The 15,826-nt window shown below is 41.1% G+C and overlaps 10 non-coding genes across 10 annotated transcripts; all 10 read left to right on the top strand.

Moving 5' to 3' along the window:
- Window positions 1-490: 490 nt before the first annotated feature.
- Window positions 491-654, top strand: LOC149773936 (U1 spliceosomal RNA). Its single transcript, XR_016417160.1, has one exon. It is a non-coding gene; the product is annotated as a U1 spliceosomal RNA (small nuclear RNA).
- Window positions 655-2,132: 1,478 nt separating this feature from the next.
- On the top strand, window positions 2,133-2,296 carry LOC149773935 (U1 spliceosomal RNA). The gene has a single exon (XR_016417207.1). It is a non-coding gene; the product is annotated as a U1 spliceosomal RNA (small nuclear RNA).
- Window positions 2,297-3,763: 1,467 nt separating this feature from the next.
- Window positions 3,764-3,927, top strand: LOC149773934 (U1 spliceosomal RNA). The gene has a single exon (XR_016417159.1). It is a non-coding gene; the product is annotated as a U1 spliceosomal RNA (small nuclear RNA).
- A 1,468-nt stretch (window positions 3,928-5,395) lies between these two features.
- Window positions 5,396-5,559, top strand: LOC149773933 (U1 spliceosomal RNA). Its single transcript, XR_016417206.1, has one exon. It is a non-coding gene; the product is annotated as a U1 spliceosomal RNA (small nuclear RNA).
- Window positions 5,560-7,026: 1,467 nt separating this feature from the next.
- LOC149773932 (U1 spliceosomal RNA) lies at window positions 7,027-7,190 on the top strand. The gene has a single exon (XR_016417158.1). It is a non-coding gene; the product is annotated as a U1 spliceosomal RNA (small nuclear RNA).
- Window positions 7,191-8,658: 1,468 nt separating this feature from the next.
- Window positions 8,659-8,822, top strand: LOC149773931 (U1 spliceosomal RNA). The gene has a single exon (XR_016417205.1). It is a non-coding gene; the product is annotated as a U1 spliceosomal RNA (small nuclear RNA).
- Window positions 8,823-10,289: 1,467 nt separating this feature from the next.
- On the top strand, window positions 10,290-10,453 carry LOC149773930 (U1 spliceosomal RNA). Its single transcript, XR_016417157.1, has one exon. It is a non-coding gene; the product is annotated as a U1 spliceosomal RNA (small nuclear RNA).
- A 1,477-nt stretch (window positions 10,454-11,930) lies between these two features.
- Window positions 11,931-12,094, top strand: LOC149773929 (U1 spliceosomal RNA). The gene has a single exon (XR_016417156.1). It is a non-coding gene; the product is annotated as a U1 spliceosomal RNA (small nuclear RNA).
- Window positions 12,095-13,581: 1,487 nt separating this feature from the next.
- Window positions 13,582-13,745, top strand: LOC149773928 (U1 spliceosomal RNA). The gene has a single exon (XR_016417155.1). It is a non-coding gene; the product is annotated as a U1 spliceosomal RNA (small nuclear RNA).
- Window positions 13,746-15,200: 1,455 nt separating this feature from the next.
- LOC149773927 (U1 spliceosomal RNA) lies at window positions 15,201-15,364 on the top strand. Its single transcript, XR_016417154.1, has one exon. It is a non-coding gene; the product is annotated as a U1 spliceosomal RNA (small nuclear RNA).
- Window positions 15,365-15,826: the final 462 nt, after the last annotated feature.

The raw sequence follows: 15,826 nt of genomic DNA, 5'->3' as shown, positions 1-15,826 counted from the left end.
GCTGGATGTGATTGACCATAGTTCTTGCTAGACGACTATTGCTATTTCACTGTCAACTTGCTGTGAAGTAACTATGGGAGGTCAATGGCTGATATCAGTTTCAAGAACAAGACAAGCCCGAAACGCGGAATTGAAAAATGTATCCATATATTTAATTAAAAAACCATAATAGCTGAAAAATACGCACCGTTGCCTCAAGTTAAGAAATTTGCCAGGGGCCAATATACGAAACTATCCCCTGCCGTCCGAGCAAACCTATATAGCATATATCCACCGTAAAAGAAACTGAAATTGCAAATAAAGGACTATTTGAAGACATTTCAGTTACTTTTGTAATGTTGAAACATAAGCTATAAAGTTATTCGGAATACTAAGACATCAGCAGTACCATGGCCCTGAATCGTTTTAATTTATTTTCATTACTTAGAGGCACACTTCCTACTCCAGACACAAATGTCAGTTGATAAACGTCAGTAAACGTCAAGAAATCATACTTACCTGGACCAGGGAGTACCGTGATCAGCTAGGCGGTTTCCCCAGGATGAGGCCTTTCCATTGCACTTCGGTTGGGCTGAAACCTGCGATCACCCCAAATGTGGGTGACTCGGGGTCGTTATTTATTAGTGTGGGGGTCTGCGTTCGCGCTAACCCCTGATAATTCAATTAAAAATAACCAATAATCTCAAGCTTATGACAAAATTAGTCTGGATGTCTCTGATTAGCACGTGCCAATCGATAATGTTATTATTTCTTACACTGCTCTTTCAAGGGGTGGGTACCCCGGGTGGTCTAAATAGCCCACCATTACGGATCGCGGCCATCTCACCTGTCTGCGTGTGTTTGAGTTTCGGATTTGGCCCATGTGGTTATCAGAGAAAGCTTGCCAGTATGTTATCATGGGTCGGGAGTTCTTTCCGTTCAGTTTTCTTCTCCCGGGTTCTTCCTCCACCATTTATATTGCCTGCCATGCATAGCCTATCTTGTGCTGAAAAATGGCATTAAACCCTACAACAAACAACTTTCAAAGAGCCATCTCACAACGAACGTGTGAAATATCTTTGAGTAACAGCGATCCAGCATATTTGTGAGAGAAAGAAAGAAAGAAAGAGAAATAAATGGAAACATGCTTACTGGATTCGACGAAAATCAAGTTTTATTTTCACAGAACTTCTCTGCAGTAGAGAGAGAGAGAGAGAGAGAGAGAGAGAGAGAGAGAGAGAGAGAGAGAAACAATATCTTCAAATAACAGGAACAACTTCGTTAATACAGCAAGCTTGTTGTCCTTATCAAAAGCAGTGACAGCTTCATCATAAGTCTCATTGTAGAGATCATCTGCATCACCAGTTACTTCTGTATCAGCAGCACTTTCAACAATCCAAAGCTTCTAGACTCGGAGTACGGCGAAGCGTAGCTGGCCAATCAGTGGCACAAAGATTTCAAATTTAATAAAACAGAGGAAACAAATAGTAGTATTCCTTTGACCTGACAAGTCGATTTGCAGTGGTTCATAGCAAAAGAGGTTGATGCACTGCAACCTCAAATTTATACCTGCATTTTTCATTTATGACACCAAGCGATCTTGCCAGTGCAAACACAATCCCTTTCCTACGTAACAGTTCGGGAAAGCATTGTGTACTAAACAGCTGGATGTGATTGACCATATTTCTTGCTAGACGACTATTGCTATTTCACTGTCAACTTGCTGTGAAGTAACTATGGGAGGTCAATGGCTGATATCAGTTTCAAGAACAAGACAAGCCCGAAACGCGGAATTGAAAAATGTATCCATATATTTAATTAAAAAACCATAATAGCTGAAAAATACGCACCGTTGCCTCAAGTTAAGAAATTTGCCAGGGGCCAATATACGAAACTATCCCCTGCCGTCCGAGCAAACCTATATAGCATATATCCACCGTAAAAGAAACTGAAATTGCAAATAAAGGACTATTTGAAGACATTTCAGTTACTTTTGTAATGTTGAAACATAAGCTATAAAGTTATTCGGAATACTAAGACATCAGCAGTACCATGGCCCTGAATCGTTTTAATTTATTTTCATTACTTAGAGGCACACTTCCTACTCCAGACACAAATGTCAGTTGATAAACGTCAGTAAACGTCAAGAAATCATACTTACCTGGACCAGGGAGTACCGTGATCAGCTAGGCGGTTTCCCCAGGATGAGGCCTTTCCATTGCACTTCGGTTGGGCTGAAACCTGCGATCACCCCAAATGTGGGTGACTCGGGGCCGTTATTTATTAGTGTGGGGGTCTGCGTTCGCGCTAACCCCTGATAATTCAATTAAAAATAACCAATAATCTCAAGCTTATGACAAAATTAGTCTGGATGTCTCTGATTAGCACGTGCCAATCGATAATGTTATTATTTCTTACACTGCTCTTTCAAGGGGTGGGTACCCCGGGTGGTCTAAATAGCCCACCATTACGGATCGCGGCCATCTCACCTGTCTGCGTGTGTTTGAGTTTCGGATTTGGCCCATGTGGTTATCAGAGAAAGCTTGCCAGTATGTTATCATGGGTCGGGAGTTCTTTCCGTTCAGTTTTCTTCTCCCGGGTTCTTCCTCCACCATTTATATTGCCTGCCATGCATAGCCTATCTTGTGCTGAAAAATGGCATTAAACCCTACAACAAACAACTTTCAAAGAGCCATCTCACAACGAACGTGTGAAATATCTTTGAGTAACAGCGATCCAGCATATTTGTGAGAGAAAGAAAGAAAGAAAGAGAAATAAATGGAAACATGCTTACTGGATTCGACGAAAATCAAGTTTTATTTTCACAGAACTTCTCTGCAGTAGAGAGAGAGAGAGAGAGAGAGAGAGAGAGAGAGAGAAACAATATCTTCAAATAACAGGAACAACTTCGTTAATACAGCAAGCTTGTTGTCCTTATCAAAAGCAGTGACAGCTTCATCATAAGTCTCATTGTAGAGATCATCTGCATCACCAGTTACTTCTGTATCAGCAGCACTTTCAACAATCCAAAGCTTCTAGACTCGGAGTACGGCGAAGCGTAGCTGGCCAATCAGTGGCACAAAGATTTCAAATTTAATAAAACAGAGGAAACAAATAGTAGTATTCCTTTGACCTGACAAGTCGATTTGCAGTGGTTCATAGCAAAAGAGGTTGATGCACTGCAACCTCAAATTTATACCTGCATTTTTCATTTATGACACCAAGCGATCTTGCCAGTGCAAACACAATCCCTTTCCTTACGTAACAGTTCGGGAAAGCATTGTGTACTAAACAGCTGGATGTGATTGACCATAGTTCTTGCTAGACGACTATTGCTATTTCACTGTCAACTTGCTGTGAAGTAACTATGGGAGGTCAATGGCTGATATCAGTTTCAAGAACAAGACAAGCCCGAAACGCGGAATTGAAAAATGTATCCATATATTTAATTAAAAAACCATAATAGCTGAAAAATACGCACCGTTGCCTCAAGTTAAGAAATTTGCCAGGGGCCAATATACGAAACTATCCCCTGCCGTCCGAGCAAACCTATATAGCATATATCCACCGTAAAAGAAACTGAAATTGCAAATAAAGGACTATTTGAAGACATTTCAGTTACTTTTGTAATGTTGAAACATAAGCTATAAAGTTATTCGGAATACTAAGACATCAGCAGTACCATGGCCCTGAATCGTTTTAATTTATTTTCATTACTTAGAGGCACACTTCCTACTCCAGACACAAATGTCAGTTGATAAACGTCAGTAAACGTCAAGAAATCATACTTACCTGGACCAGGGAGTACCGTGATCAGCTAGGCGGTTTCCCCAGGATGAGGCCTTTCCATTGCACTTCGGTTGGGCTGAAACCTGCGATCACCCCAAATGTGGGTGACTCGGGGTCGTTATTTATTAGTGTGGGGGTCTGCGTTCGCGCTAACCCCTGATAATTCAATTAAAAATAACCAATAATCTCAAGCTTATGACAAAATTAGTCTGGATGTCTCTGATTAGCACGTGCCAATCGATAATGTTATTATTTCTTACACTGCTCTTTCAAGGGGTGGGTACCCCGGGTGGTCTAAATAGCCCACCATTACGGATCGCGGCCATCTCACCTGTCTGCGTGTGTTTGAGTTTCGGATTTGGCCCATGTGGTTATCAGAGAAAGCTTGCCAGTATGTTATCATGGGTCGGGAGTTCTTTCCGTTCAGTTTTCTTCTCCCGGGTTCTTCCTCCACCATTTATATTGCCTGCCATGCATAGCCTATCTTGTGCTGAAAAATGGCATTAAACCCTACAACAAACAACTTTCAAAGAGCCATCTCACAACGAACGTGTGAAATATCTTTGAGTAACAGCGATCCAGCATATTTGTGAGAGAAAGAAAGAAAGAAAGAGAAATAAATGGAAACATGCTTACTGGATTCGACGAAAATCAAGTTTTATTTTCACAGAACTTCTCTGCAGTAGAGAGAGAGAGAGAGAGAGAGAGAGAGAGAGAGAGAGAAACAATATCTTCAAATAACAGGAACAACTTCGTTAATACAGCAAGCTTGTTGTCCTTATCAAAAGCAGTGACAGCTTCATCATAAGTCTCATTGTAGAGATCATCTGCATCACCAGTTACTTCTGTATCAGCAGCACTTTCAACAATCCAAAGCTTCTAGACTCGGAGTACGGCGAAGCGTAGCTGGCCAATCAGTGGCACAAAGATTTCAAATTTAATAAAACAGAGGAAACAAATAGTAGTATTCCTTTGACCTGACAAGTCGATTTGCAGTGGTTCATAGCAAAAGAGGTTGATGCACTGCAACCTCAAATTTATACCTGCATTTTTCATTTATGACACCAAGCGATCTTGCCAGTGCAAACACAATCCCTTTCCTACGTAACAGTTCGGGAAAGCATTGTGTACTAAACAGCTGGATGTGATTGACCATATTTCTTGCTAGACGACTATTGCTATTTCACTGTCAACTTGCTGTGAAGTAACTATGGGAGGTCAATGGCTGATATCAGTTTCAAGAACAAGACAAGCCCGAAACGCGGAATTGAAAAATGTATCCATATATTTAATTAAAAAACCATAATAGCTGAAAAATACGCACCGTTGCCTCAAGTTAAGAAATTTGCCAGGGGCCAATATACGAAACTATCCCCTGCCGTCCGAGCAAACCTATATAGCATATATCCACCGTAAAAGAAACTGAAATTGCAAATAAAGGACTATTTGAAGACATTTCAGTTACTTTTGTAATGTTGAAACATAAGCTATAAAGTTATTCGGAATACTAAGACATCAGCAGTACCATGGCCCTGAATCGTTTTAATTTATTTTCATTACTTAGAGGCACACTTCCTACTCCAGACACAAATGTCAGTTGATAAACGTCAGTAAACGTCAAGAAATCATACTTACCTGGACCAGGGAGTACCGTGATCAGCTAGGCGGTTTCCCCAGGATGAGGCCTTTCCATTGCACTTCGGTTGGGCTGAAACCTGCGATCACCCCAAATGTGGGTGACTCGGGGCCGTTATTTATTAGTGTGGGGGTCTGCGTTCGCGCTAACCCCTGATAATTCAATTAAAAATAACCAATAATCTCAAGCTTATGACAAAATTAGTCTGGATGTCTCTGATTAGCACGTGCCAATCGATAATGTTATTATTTCTTACACTGCTCTTTCAAGGGGTGGGTACCCCGGGTGGTCTAAATAGCCCACCATTACGGATCGCGGCCATCTCACCTGTCTGCGTGTGTTTGAGTTTCGGATTTGGCCCATGTGGTTATCAGAGAAAGCTTGCCAGTATGTTATCATGGGTCGGGAGTTCTTTCCGTTCAGTTTTCTTCTCCCGGGTTCTTCCTCCACCATTTATATTGCCTGCCATGCATAGCCTATCTTGTGCTGAAAAATGGCATTAAACCCTACAACAAACAACTTTCAAAGAGCCATCTCACAACGAACGTGTGAAATATCTTTGAGTAACAGCGATCCAGCATATTTGTGAGAGAAAGAAAGAAAGAAAGAGAAATAAATGGAAACATGCTTACTGGATTCGACGAAAATCAAGTTTTATTTTCACAGAACTTCTCTGCAGTAGAGAGAGAGAGAGAGAGAGAGAGAGAGAGAGAGAGAAACAATATCTTCAAATAACAGGAACAACTTCGTTAATACAGCAAGCTTGTTGTCCTTATCAAAAGCAGTGACAGCTTCATCATAAGTCTCATTGTAGAGATCATCTGCATCACCAGTTACTTCTGTATCAGCAGCACTTTCAACAATCCAAAGCTTCTAGACTCGGAGTACGGCGAAGCGTAGCTGGCCAATCAGTGGCACAAAGATTTCAAATTTAATAAAACAGAGGAAACAAATAGTAGTATTCCTTTGACCTGACAAGTCGATTTGCAGTGGTTCATAGCAAAAGAGGTTGATGCACTGCAACCTCAAATTTATACCTGCATTTTTCATTTATGACACCAAGCGATCTTGCCAGTGCAAACACAATCCCTTTCCTTACGTAACAGTTCGGGAAAGCATTGTGTACTAAACAGCTGGATGTGATTGACCATAGTTCTTGCTAGACGACTATTGCTATTTCACTGTCAACTTGCTGTGAAGTAACTATGGGAGGTCAATGGCTGATATCAGTTTCAAGAACAAGACAAGCCCGAAACGCGGAATTGAAAAATGTATCCATATATTTAATTAAAAAACCATAATAGCTGAAAAATACGCACCGTTGCCTCAAGTTAAGAAATTTGCCAGGGGCCAATATACGAAACTATCCCCTGCCGTCCGAGCAAACCTATATAGCATATATCCACCGTAAAAGAAACTGAAATTGCAAATAAAGGACTATTTGAAGACATTTCAGTTACTTTTGTAATGTTGAAACATAAGCTATAAAGTTATTCGGAATACTAAGACATCAGCAGTACCATGGCCCTGAATCGTTTTAATTTATTTTCATTACTTAGAGGCACACTTCCTACTCCAGACACAAATGTCAGTTGATAAACGTCAGTAAACGTCAAGAAATCATACTTACCTGGACCAGGGAGTACCGTGATCAGCTAGGCGGTTTCCCCAGGATGAGGCCTTTCCATTGCACTTCGGTTGGGCTGAAACCTGCGATCACCCCAAATGTGGGTGACTCGGGGTCGTTATTTATTAGTGTGGGGGTCTGCGTTCGCGCTAACCCCTGATAATTCAATTAAAAATAACCAATAATCTCAAGCTTATGACAAAATTAGTCTGGATGTCTCTGATTAGCACGTGCCAATCGATAATGTTATTATTTCTTACACTGCTCTTTCAAGGGGTGGGTACCCCGGGTGGTCTAAATAGCCCACCATTACGGATCGCGGCCATCTCACCTGTCTGCGTGTGTTTGAGTTTCGGATTTGGCCCATGTGGTTATCAGAGAAAGCTTGCCAGTATGTTATCATGGGTCGGGAGTTCTTTCCGTTCAGTTTTCTTCTCCCGGGTTCTTCCTCCACCATTTATATTGCCTGCCATGCATAGCCTATCTTGTGCTGAAAAATGGCATTAAACCCTACAACAAACAACTTTCAAAGAGCCATCTCACAACGAACGTGTGAAATATCTTTGAGTAACAGCGATCCAGCATATTTGTGAGAGAAAGAAAGAAAGAAAGAGAAATAAATGGAAACATGCTTACTGGATTCGACGAAAATCAAGTTTTATTTTCACAGAACTTCTCTGCAGTAGAGAGAGAGAGAGAGAGAGAGAGAGAGAGAGAGAGAGAAACAATATCTTCAAATAACAGGAACAACTTCGTTAATACAGCAAGCTTGTTGTCCTTATCAAAAGCAGTGACAGCTTCATCATAAGTCTCATTGTAGAGATCATCTGCATCACCAGTTACTTCTGTATCAGCAGCACTTTCAACAATCCAAAGCTTCTAGACTCGGAGTACGGCGAAGCGTAGCTGGCCAATCAGTGGCACAAAGATTTCAAATTTAATAAAACAGAGGAAACAAATAGTAGTATTCCTTTGACCTGACAAGTCGATTTGCAGTGGTTCATAGCAAAAGAGGTTGATGCACTGCAACCTCAAATTTATACCTGCATTTTTCATTTATGACACCAAGCGATCTTGCCAGTGCAAACACAATCCCTTTCCTACGTAACAGTTCGGGAAAGCATTGTGTACTAAACAGCTGGATGTGATTGACCATATTTCTTGCTAGACGACTATTGCTATTTCACTGTCAACTTGCTGTGAAGTAACTATGGGAGGTCAATGGCTGATATCAGTTTCAAGAACAAGACAAGCCCGAAACGCGGAATTGAAAAATGTATCCATATATTTAATTAAAAAACCATAATAGCTGAAAAATACGCACCGTTGCCTCAAGTTAAGAAATTTGCCAGGGGCCAATATACGAAACTATCCCCTGCCGTCCGAGCAAACCTATATAGCATATATCCACCGTAAAAGAAACTGAAATTGCAAATAAAGGACTATTTGAAGACATTTCAGTTACTTTTGTAATGTTGAAACATAAGCTATAAAGTTATTCGGAATACTAAGACATCAGCAGTACCATGGCCCTGAATCGTTTTAATTTATTTTCATTACTTAGAGGCACACTTCCTACTCCAGACACAAATGTCAGTTGATAAACGTCAGTAAACGTCAAGAAATCATACTTACCTGGACCAGGGAGTACCGTGATCAGCTAGGCGGTTTCCCCAGGATGAGGCCTTTCCATTGCACTTCGGTTGGGCTGAAACCTGCGATCACCCCAAATGTGGGTGACTCGGGGCCGTTATTTATTAGTGTGGGGGTCTGCGTTCGCGCTAACCCCTGATAATTCAATTAAAAATAACCAATAATCTCAAGCTTATGACAAAATTAGTCTGGATGTCTCTGATTAGCACGTGCCAATCGATAATGTTATTATTTCTTACACTGCTCTTTCAAGGGGTGGGTACCCCGGGTGGTCTAAATAGCCCACCATTACGGATCGCGGCCATCTCACCTGTCTGCGTGTGTTTGAGTTTCGGATTTGGCCCATGTGGTTATCAGAGAAAGCTTGCCAGTATGTTATCATGGGTCGGGAGTTCTTTCCGTTCAGTTTTCTTCTCCCGGGTTCTTCCTCCACCATTTATATTGCCTGCCATGCATAGCCTATCTTGTGCTGAAAAATGGCATTAAACCCTACAACAAACAACTTTCAAAGAGCCATCTCACAACGAACGTGTGAAATATCTTTGAGTAACAGCGATCCAGCATATTTGTGAGAGAAAGAAAGAAAGAAAGAGAAATAAATGGAAACATGCTTACTGGATTCGACGAAAATCAAGTTTTATTTTCACAGAACTTCTCTGCAGTAGAGAGAGAGAGAGAGAGAGAGAGAGAGAGAGAGAGAAACAATATCTTCAAATAACAGGAACAACTTCGTTAATACAGCAAGCTTGTTGTCCTTATCAAAAGCAGTGACAGCTTCATCATAAGTCTCATTGTAGAGATCATCTGCATCACCAGTTACTTCTGTATCAGCAGCACTTTCAACAATCCAAAGCTTCTAGACTCGGAGTACGGCGAAGCGTAGCTGGCCAATCAGTGGCACAAAGATTTCAAATTTAATAAAACAGAGGAAACAAATAGTAGTATTCCTTTGACCTGACAAGTCGATTTGCAGTGGTTCATAGCAAAAGAGGTTGATGCACTGCAACCTCAAATTTATACCTGCATTTTTCATTTATGACACCAAGCGATCTTGCCAGTGCAAACACAATCCCTTTCCTTACGTAACAGTTCGGGAAAGCATTGTGTACTAAACAGCTGGATGTGATTGACCATAGTTCTTGCTAGACGACTATTGCTATTTCACTGTCAACTTGCTGTGAAGTAACTATGGGAGGTCAATGGCTGATATCAGTTTCAAGAACAAGACAAGCCCGAAACGCGGAATTGAAAAATGTATCCATATATTTAATTAAAAAACCATAATAGCTGAAAAATACGCACCGTTGCCTCAAGTTAAGAAATTTGCCAGGGGCCAATATACGAAACTATCCCCTGCCGTCCGAGCAAACCTATATAGCATATATCCACCGTAAAAGAAACTGAAATTGCAAATAAAGGACTATTTGAAGACATTTCAGTTACTTTTGTAATGTTGAAACATAAGCTATAAAGTTATTCGGAATACTAAGACATCAGCAGTACCATGGCCCTGAATCGTTTTAATTTATTTTCATTACTTAGAGGCACACTTCCTACTCCAGACACAAATGTCAGTTGATAAACGTCAGTAAACGTCAAGAAATCATACTTACCTGGACCAGGGAGTACCGTGATCAGCTAGGCGGTTTCCCCAGGATGAGGCCTTTCCATTGCACTTCGGTTGGGCTGAAACCTGCGATCACCCCAAATGTGGGTGACTCGGGGTCGTTATTTATTAGTGTGGGGGTCTGCGTTCGCGCTAACCCCTGATAATTCAATTAAAAATAACCAATAATCTCAAGCTTATGACAAAATTAGTCTGGATGTCTCTGATTAGCACGTGCCAATCGATAATGTTATTATTTCTTACACTGCTCTTTCAAGGGGTGGGTACCCCGGGTGGTCTAAATAGCCCACCATTACGGATCGCGGCCATCTCACCTGTCTGCGTGTGTTTGAGTTTCGGATTTGGCCCATGTGGTTATCAGAGAAAGCTTGCCAGTATGTTATCATGGGTCGGGAGTTCTTTCCGTTCAGTTTTCTTCTCCCGGGTTCTTCCTCCACCATTTATATTGCCTGCCATGCATAGCCTATCTTGTGCTGAAAAATGGCATTAAACCCTACAACAAACAACTTTCAAAGAGCCATCTCACAACGAACGTGTGAAATATCTTTGAGTAACAGCGATCCAGCATATTTGTGAGAGAAAGAAAGAAAGAAAGAGAAATAAATGGAAACATGCTTACTGGATTCGACGAAAATCAAGTTTTATTTTCACAGAACTTCTCTGCAGTAGAGAGAGAGAGAGAGAGAGAGAGAGAGAGAGAGAGAGAGAGAGAGAAACAATATCTTCAAATAACAGGAACAACTTCGTTAATACAGCAAGCTTGTTGTCCTTATCAAAAGCAGTGACAGCTTCATCATAAGTCTCATTGTAGAGATCATCTGCATCACCAGTTACTTCTGTATCAGCAGCACTTTCAACAATCCAAAGCTTCTAGACTCGGAGTACGGCGAAGCGTAGCTGGCCAATCAGTGGCACAAAGATTTCAAATTTAATAAAACAGAGGAAACAAATAGTAGTATTCCTTTGACCTGACAAGTCGATTTGCAGTGGTTCATAGCAAAAGAGGTTGATGCACTGCAACCTCAAATTTATACCTGCATTTTTCATTTATGACACCAAGCGATCTTGCCAGTGCAAACACAATCCCTTTCCTTACGTAACAGTTCGGGAAAGCATTGTGTACTAAACAGCTGGATGTGATTGACCATAGTTCTTGCTAGACGACTATTGCTATTTCACTGTCAACTTGCTGTGAAGTAACTATGGGAGGTCAATGGCTGATATCAGTTTCAAGAACAAGACAAGCCCGAAACGCGGAATTGAAAAATGTATCCATATATTTAATTAAAAAACCATAATAGCTGAAAAATACGCACCGTTGCCTCAAGTTAAGAAATTTGCCAGGGGCCAATATACGAAACTATCCCCTGCCGTCCGAGCAAACCTATATAGCATATATCCACCGTAAAAGAAACTGAAATTGCAAATAAAGGACTATTTGAAGACATTTCAGTTACTTTTGTAATGTTGAAACATAAGCTATAAAGTTATTCGGAATACTAAGACATCAGCAGTACCATGGCCCTGAATCGTTTTAATTTATTTTCATTACTTAGAGGCACACTTCCTACTCCAGACACAAATGTCAGTTGATAAACGTCAGTAAACGTCAAGAAATCATACTTACCTGGACCAGGGAGTACCGTGATCAGCTAGGCGGTTTCCCCAGGATGAGGCCTTTCCATTGCACTTCGGTTGGGCTGAAACCTGCGATCACCCCAAATGTGGGTGACTCGGGGTCGTTATTTATTAGTGTGGGGGTCTGCGTTCGCGCTAACCCCTGATAATTCAATTAAAAATAACCAATAATCTCAAGCTTATGACAAAATTAGTCTGGATGTCTCTGATTAGCACGTGCCAATCGATAATGTTATTATTTCTTACACTGCTCTTTCAAGGGGTGGGTACCCCGGGTGGTCTAAATAGCCCACCATTACGGATCGCGGCCATCTCACCTGTCTGCGTGTGTTTGAGTTTCGGATTTGGCCCATGTGGTTATCAGAGAAAGCTTGCCAGTATGTTATCATGGGTCGGGAGTTCTTTCCGTTCAGTTTTCTTCTCCCGGGTTCTTCCTCCACCATTTGTATTGCCTGCCATGCATAGCCTATCTTGTGCTGAAAAATGGCATTAAACCCTACAACAAACAACTTTCAAAGAGCCATCTCACAACGAACGTGTGAAATATCTTTGAGTAACAGCGATCCAGCATATTTGTGAGAGAAAGAAAGAAAGAAAGAGAAATAAATGGAAACATGCTTACTGGATTCGACGAAAATCAAGTTTTATTTTCACAGAACTTCTCTGCAGTAGAGAGAGAGAGAGAGAGAGAGAGAGAGAGAGAGAGAGAGAGAGAGAGAGAGAGAGAAATAATATCTTCAATTAACAGAAACAACTTCGTTAATACAGCAAGCTTGTTGTCCTTATCAAAAGCAGTGACAGCTTCATCATAAGTCTCATTGTAGAGATCATCTGCATCACCAGTTACTTCTGTATCAGCAGCACTTTCAACAATCCAAAGCTTCTAGACTCGGAGTACGGCGAAGCGTAGCTGGCCAATCAGTGGCACAAAGATTTCAAATTTAATAAAACAGAGGAAACAAATAGTAGTATTCCTTTGACCTGACAAGTCGATTTGCAGTGGTTCATAGCAAAAGAGGTTGATGCACTGCAACCTCAAATTTATACCTGCATTTTTCATTTATGACACCAAGCGATCTTGCCAGTGCAAACACAATCCCTTTCCCTACGTAACAGTTCGGGAAAGCATTGTGTACTAAACAGCTGGATGTGATTGACCATATTTCTTGCTAGACGACTATTGCTATTTCACTGTCAACTTGCTGTGAAGTAACTATGGGAGGTCAATGGCTGATATCAGTTTCAAGAACAAGACAAGCCCGAAACGCGGAATTGAAAAATGTATCCATATATTTAATTAAAAAACCATAATAGCTGAAAAATACGCACCGTTGCCTCAAGTTAAGAAATTTGCCAGGGGCCAATATACGAAACTATCCCCTGCCGTCCGAGCAAACCTATATAGCATATATCCACCGTAAAAGAAACTGAAATTGCAAATAAAGGACTATTTGAAGACATTTCAGTTACTTTTGTAATGTTGAAACATAAGCTATAAAGTTATTCGGAATACTAAGACATCAGCAGTACCATGGCCCTGAATCGTTTTAATTTATTTTCATTACTTAGAGGCACACTTCCTACTCCAGACACAAATGTCAGTTGATAAACGTCAGTAAACGTCAAGAAATCATACTTACCTGGACCAGGGAGTACCGTGATCAGCTAGGCGGTTTCCCCAGGATGAGGCCTTTCCATTGCACTTCGGTTGGGCTGAAACCTGCGATCACCCCAAATGTGGGTGACTCGGGGTCGTTATTTATTAGTGTGGGGGTCTGCGTTCGCGCTAACCCCTGATAATTCAATTAAAAATAACCAATAATCTCAAGCTTATGACAAAATTAGTCTGGATGTCTCTGATTAGCACGTGCCAATCGATAATGTTATTATTTCTTACACTGCTCTTTCAAGGGGTGGGTACCCCGGGTGGTCTAAATAGCCCACCATTACGGATCGCGGCCATCTCACCTGTCTGCGTGTGTTTGAGTTTCGGATTTGGCCCATGTGGTTATCAGAGAAAGCTTGCCAGTATGTTATCATGGGTCGGGAGTTCTTTCCGTTCAGTTTTCTTCTCCCGGGTTCTTCCTCCACCATTTATATTGCCTGCCATGCATAGCCTATCTTGTGCTGAAAAATGGCATTAAACCCTACAACAAACAACTTTCAAAGAGCCATCTCACAACGAACGTGTGAAATATCTTTGAGTAACAGCGATCCAGCATATTTGTGAGAGAAAGAAAGAAAGAAAGAGAAATAAATGGAAACATGCTTACTGGATTCGACGAAAATCAAGTTTTATTTTCACAGAACTTCTCTGCAGTAGAGAGAGAGAGAGAGAGAGAGAGAAACAATATCTTCAAATAACAGGAACAACTTCGTTAATACAGCAAGCTTGTTGTCCTTATCAAAAGCAGTGACAGCTTCATCATAAGTCTCATTGTAGAGATCATCTGCATCACCAGTTACTTCTGTATCAGCAGCACTTTCAACAATCCAAAGCTTCTAGACTCGGAGTACGGCGAAGCGTAGCTGGCCAATCAGTGGCACAAAGATTTCAAATTTAATAAAACAGAGGAAACAAATAGTAGTATTCCTTTGACCTGACAAGTCGATTTGCAGTGGTTCATAGCAAAAGAGGTTGATGCACTGCAACCTCAAATTTATACCTGCATTTTTCATTTATGACACCAAGCGATCTTGCCAGTGCAAACACAATCCCTTTCCCTACGTAACAGTTCGGGAAAGCATTGTGTACTAAACAGCTGGATGTGATTGACCATATTTCTTGCTAGACGACTATTGCTATTTCACTGTCAACTTGCTGTGAAGTAACTATGGGAGGTCAATGGCTGATATCAGTTTCAAGAACAAGACAAGCCCGAAACGCGGAATTGAAAAATGTATCCATATATTTAATTAAAAAACCATAATAGCTGAAAAATACGCACCGTTGCCTCAAGTTAAGAAATTTGCCAGGGGCCAATATACGAAACTATCCCCTGCCGTCCGAGCAAACCTATATAGCATATATCCACCGTAAAAGAAACTGAAATTGCAAATAAAGGACTATTTGAAGACATTTCAGTTACTTTTGTAATGTTGAAACATAAGCTATAAAGTTATTCGGAATACTAAGACATCAGCAGTACCATGGCCCTGAATCGTTTTAATTTATTTTCATTACTTAGAGGCACACTTCCTACTCCAGACACAAATGTCAGTTGATAAACGTCAGTAAACGTCAAGAAATCATACTTACCTGGACCAGGGAGTACCGTGATCAGCTAGGCGGTTTCCCCAGGATGAGGCCTTTCCATTGCACTTCGGTTGGGCTGAAACCTGCGATCACCCCAAATGTGGGTGACTCGGGGTCGTTATTTATTAGTGTGGGGGTCTGCGTTCGCGCTAACCCCTGATAATTCAATTAAAAATAACCAATAATCTCAAGCTTATGACAAAATTAGTCTGGATGTCTCTGATTAGCACGTGCCAATCGATAATGTTATTATTTCTTACACTGCTCTTTCAAGGGGTGGGTACCCCGGGTGGTCTAAATAGCCCACCATTACGGATCGCGGCCATCTCACCTGTCTGCGTGTGTTTGAGTTTCGGATTTGGCCCATGTGGTTATCAGAGAAAGCTTGCCAGTATGTTATCATGGGTCGGGAGTTCTTTCCGTTCAGTTTTCTTCTCCCGGGTTCTTCCTCCACCATTTATATTGCCTGCCATGCATAGCCTATCTTGTGCTGAAAAATGGCATTAAACCCTACAACAAACAACTTTCAAAGAGCCATCTCACAACGAACGTGTGAAATATCTTTGAGTAACAGCGATCCAGCATATTTGTGAGAGAAAGAAAGAAAGAAAGAGAAATAAA

The sequence above is a fragment of the Sinohyriopsis cumingii genome, unplaced genomic scaffold, assembly GCF_028554795.1.
Source record: "Sinohyriopsis cumingii isolate HCF-2022 unplaced genomic scaffold, ASM2855479v2 utg000547l, whole genome shotgun sequence".
NCBI lineage: Eukaryota > Metazoa > Mollusca > Bivalvia > Unionida > Unionidae > Sinohyriopsis > Sinohyriopsis cumingii.
This window is presented reverse-complemented; position numbering and strand designations above follow the sequence as displayed.